Here is a 5,040-nt window from a genome sequence, read left to right as displayed (position 1 = left end):
GGGGGGATGGGTGGATGGATGGGTGGAGGGATGGATGGGTGGAGGGATGGGTGGATGGATGGGTGGAGGGATGGATGGGTGGATGGATGGGTGGAGGGATGGATGGGTGGAGGGATGGGTGGATGGATGGGTGGAGGGATGGACAGTTGGAGCTGCCAGGATGAACTGAGAATTTGCAAAGCAGGGAGAGGGGAGAAGAGAGGGCCCTGCAGTCTCAGAACCCCTGGAATGAGGCTGGGCCCAGGGGAGCAGGATGAAGGCTGGGCAGCCCTGAGTGGGTGGCGAGAGACCAGGCCAATCCCGAGAGAACTGGGGTGAGTGGCTTTGCCTGGTTCTGCAGAGAGGTCAGGAGAGGTCACAAGGGTTCTGGGTAAGCAGAGGGCAGCCAGGCTGCAAGTGAAAGGAAAGAAGCTGCAGAGAAGCTCCTGGGCGTGGGCAGGAGTGGCTGAGCAGGCCCAGGGTGCAGGGAGAACCAGTGTTGAAGTGATCTGGGGCCAGTGCGGGCAAGAGCAGGAAGGCCCAGGCTCATGGGGCTGGACGCTAGGCCCTGAAGCAGATCCAGAGAGGAAGGGAGACCATGAGGCTGGCCCTGCATGGGCCTAGGGGGCCGCAGGGCTGGGGGAGGGGCACGGGGCAGGGCTTCCTGAGCTTGCAGGGAAAGAAACTCCAGCTGGCCTCAGGAAGGTGGACAGGACTAGGGCTCCATGTACACCTACAGAAGGGCCTCAGAGCAACCCTGACCCCCTGGGGGTCAGCAATGCCACCTGGGCCCTGAGCCCTCCAGCTTAGCCCTAGCACTGAGGTACAGAGCCAGGGACCAGCCCGGGAAGGGCATGGTGCCCCCCACATCCAATCTGCTCTTCTCCAACCCCCAGCCCTCCTCATTTTCAAGGCGAATCCCACCTCCTCCAGGCAACTCCCCAAACCACTGCCTACCCTCTCTCTTCCCTTGGAGTGGTTCTCAGATGGTGTGGGCAGCGACACCGTCCGTGTAGATGTGTCCTCAGGCCCCAGAGGCTTGGGTGACAGCCCAGCACCCTCCAGTACCCGGCACAGGAGAAACTAGGGACAGAGGCAGCCATCAAGGGACAGGGCTTGACCAGGGGCAGAATCCCCAGGTGCCAGGATGCAAACATGCCCCCAACCCAGTCAGGCCCCTCCCCACTGCCTGCCCAGCACTGAAGGCTGCAGGGCCCGGGGCATGCTTCCGGGTTCCACTGTGGTGCCCCTGTCCCTCCATCCCCACAGTGGGGTGGGCAGAGGCAGATCCACTGCCCAAGGCTGCTGGAAATTTCCTGGAGGGGGATGGAGAGAAGAGGCTGGGCCAGGCTCCCAGCAGCCCAGCCTATCCCTCCTGCCATGCTCAGGGACCCTTGAAAGCTAGAGGCCAGCACCCTTGGGACAGGTGGGCATAGGCTGAGCCCTGGCAGGAGGCAGTGGTACCAATGACATATGGGCAGCCTCAATCTTGGAAGGGGGCTGAGTGCCTGGGTGGGAGTGGCCCTGAGCCCCCATCTCCAGCAATAGCTACGGTTTCCAAAACCTTTCAGAGGTTGCCCAGCCCCAGTCCTCCAAGGTTGGTGGGGAGGGGGCATTCCCTGGAGTTGGTAGTGATGGTACTTTGCTTTTTCTCTGAAAAAGCCCCCCAGGTTCCTATCCTTGTGGCACCCCCATCTTTGAGAACTTGGGGCCTGAAACTGTCCCAGACCCCCTGGATTCAGGTGCACAACCATGAGTGTGAGTCTGGCTTCCAACCGCTCTCGTTTCTCCCATGTGTGTGATCAGGGGACAGAGGGAGGTGTCCACACCCCTAAGGCTTTCCTTCCCCTCCCCTCTTCTCCTATGCCCCTCTGCCCGCTCCCAGGTGCTCAGCCCCTTCCCTCCCTCCCACAATCCGGTACCCTAGTCAAAGAGTGGAACACTCAGATTATGGCTTTCAATGCTTTATTGGGATTGCAAGCGTTAACAGGTTAGTGACAAAAACCCAAGCATGGGATTTTGCCAGAAATATTAGCGTTAAAAGAGCTGAGTTGAGTCAAACACGGGCCGCAAGGTGGACTGAGGCGGCAGGTACAGGTGACATTCAGTGTTTGGCGTGGGGGTCTTCAGTTGATGGCAGAGGAGGGGACCCAAGAGGGGGCCCCCGCTGAAGACACTGGGGACACGGGGAGGAGATAAGATGGAGAGCCACGACCAGGCACGGAGGTCAGGCAGGCAGCCCGGGCCAGGATGGTTAGTGGCCCAGGGGAGAGCTGCAAACCTGGGGGCGCAAGGGGTCCGTCGGCAGGTGCCCCGGGGACACCCACTCTGGTGAGGCCGAATATAACACTGGGTGGGTGGGCGTCCCGACGAATGGGCAGGTAATTTGGGGTGCCTCGAAGTGTTTTGGATCTCAGGCCAATGTGGGTTCTCCAATTGTGACAATTTGGCTCTTTGGGCTTCTGTCCAATGTTCCGAATGGCCCACTCTCAGGGCACTTGCCGAGGGACCCTCTGCGACTGAGGTGGGCTGGCATGGACGACCCCCGGGGTCATGCCAGCCCCGTCGCCAGGACCCAGAAGCCTCGGGCCTCTAGACTTCTAGTCGGGCTGCGTGCAGGGGGGCTGAGCTGGGGGCACAAGTGGGGGCGAGGTAAACCTCCCAGAAGCCTAGTCCCTGCCACAGCCCTAGGCGCCGCGGTGGTGGCTGCTTCGGCATCGCCAGACCCGCGGGCTCCGGGGCCCCAGCAACCTGGTCGATGGGCAGACCTGGCAGCTCTCCTGCTCTGTGGGCTCAGACCTGCCTGACCTCCCTACTCTCCGACCTCACCCCACCTTGCCCCCAGGAGGTCCTACAGAGCTTCGGACCTCCTGGAGACAAGGCAGGGTGCTGAGGGGCGGGCAAGATGCCACTGAGGGAGAGCGGAGGGCTCCTCAAGTGTGCGGAAGGCGGCCACCCTGCACCAGCCTGATGGAATCCTCTGTTTACACACCTGCAACCCCTTCCCCTCCGGCCAGCCTTGGGCCAGCCGGAAGCCCCCTCCTGTGGCCTCCGAGCACCCTCCTGACACCTGAGGAGACCCTGCCCACTCCCCCCTCCGCCCTCAGGACCTCTGGGGACCAGCCACTGTCCCCAGAAGCCAGGTCGGACAGTGACCTTCTCCACTCCCCTCTGACTTCTCCAAGGGGGCTCAGTGGCCAGTGCCCCCCAGGAGGCTCCACCCTCAACCCAACACAAGCAACAGGGACAGATAAAAACAAAATTCAATCAGGGCGATAAATGGCGGAGGGCAGGACGTGATGGTATCAAGCTGGCTTCGTGCATTCTTGCTTTTGTCACTGCCCCCCTGTTACATAGGGAGGGGGTTTAATTTGGTTTCTGAGCGCGTAAAGCTAAGGAGGGATCAAAAAAAAAAAAAAAAAAAAAAAAAAAGGAAAAAATGCCCCAAGAAACAAAGAGGGGAAATAGATCAATTGACGTGAAATTTGGGGGTTCCTAATTTCTCTACGCAAGTCTGCCGTCACTCCTCCTGACTTTTCCATCCAAAATCTCCAGGGACCACTTCCTACCCCAAAGCTCCCCCCACCCAGCCCCCACTGCCCCCCACCCACCCCTCCAACCGCCAGACTTCCCACACTCCCCGCATCAGTGCACGGCTCCTGAGGACCCCGAATTTCTTGGGGGTCCCCAGGAGACGGGCAAAGATGATCCCTAAGTGTGCTCCGGTGGGGGTTCCCCAAGATCTTCTTTGCAGGAGCACACCAGGGAGTCAGGCTACTCGTGGGGGCATGTCTGCTCGGCTACCATCATCTCCATTGTGGCCAAACTCCTTCCTCACTCTGGCTGGGCCGACACACAGTAAGGTGTATCGGGATGGTGGGGCATGGGGAGCATCGTGGCTCACACTGCGGGGGCCGCGGAGACAGGCGCCAACGAGGCCAGCCTCGCAAGGGCACCTCTCTCATGGTGGAAAGATGGAATTACGCCTGGGACACACCCCGCCCACCCTATGGGCGCATCCCAAACGCCGCGGGCCGCACACTCAGGCACCACCTGAGCCCCCTCCTCTGAGAGGCAGGGCACAGACAGGGCTGAGGGGCAGTGGAGATGGGAACAGGAGCGGGGCTCAGACCATGAAAACAGTTTGGAGAATCTTAGCGGAACTTTGGCCTAATCGGTAGAGATATCGTAGTTGCTTAGATATGCTTATTGTTGTCATCCAATTGTGTGGGGGTGTGCGTGTGTGCCCATGTGTGTGCGCAGGTGGGTGCTTGTGTGTGCATGTGTGTGTGCTGTGTGTGTGTGCTGTGTGCGTGTGTGCTGTGTGTATGCGCTGTGTGTGCATGTGCTGTGTATGCGTGTATGCTGTGTGCGTGCTGTGTTCGTGTGTGCTGCGTGCGTGTGCTGTGTGCATGTGTGTGCTGTGTTCGTGTCTGCTGTGTGTGCGTGTGCTGTGTGTGCATGTATGCTGTGTGCGTGTATGCTGTGTGTGCTGTGTGCGTGTGCTGTGTGCGTGTATGCTGTGTGTGCTGTGTGTGCATGTGTGCTGTGTGTGCGCATGTGCGTGTGTGTGCTGTGTGTGCGTGTATGCTGTGTGTGTTTGCTGTGTGTGTGTGTGTGTGCTGTGTGTTGCATGCGTGTGGCTGCGGGGATGCATAAGGTATGAGTGCTTTTTAGGATGGGAATTGAGATATAAGATTTGGGGGTGGGGTTGTGCCAATTACATTTTATTTGCATGGATTTCGGTTTTCATGCTCTGTCCTCCCCTCCTTTGGTCTCACCGGGTCCCTCTGACTGCTCTGTGATTTTTAGTGATGGAAAAGGGAGTGAGGAGCCAGTCTGGGTTGTTGCTATTTTGGGATGGCCAGTTTACCCTGAAAATTCCCATGAGAAGGGAGATGACGGTAGCAGCGACATGCCCACCTGTGATTTCTGGGGCCCTTCTTTTCTCTTTGCTGGTTCAGGGACTCAAGTCCAGGCCAATTTGACTCAAAGTCCAAGGGAGAAGAGAAAGAGGGGGGTGGGGAGTGCCAAATTCCTTTATTTTGCCAATTGTTTCTC

Source organism: Papio anubis, chromosome 12 (genome assembly GCF_008728515.1).
Source record: "Papio anubis isolate 15944 chromosome 12, Panubis1.0, whole genome shotgun sequence".
Taxonomy (NCBI): domain Eukaryota; kingdom Metazoa; phylum Chordata; class Mammalia; order Primates; family Cercopithecidae; genus Papio; species Papio anubis.
The sequence above is the reverse complement of the archived record's forward strand: the minus strand, read 5'-3'. Positions refer to the sequence as shown.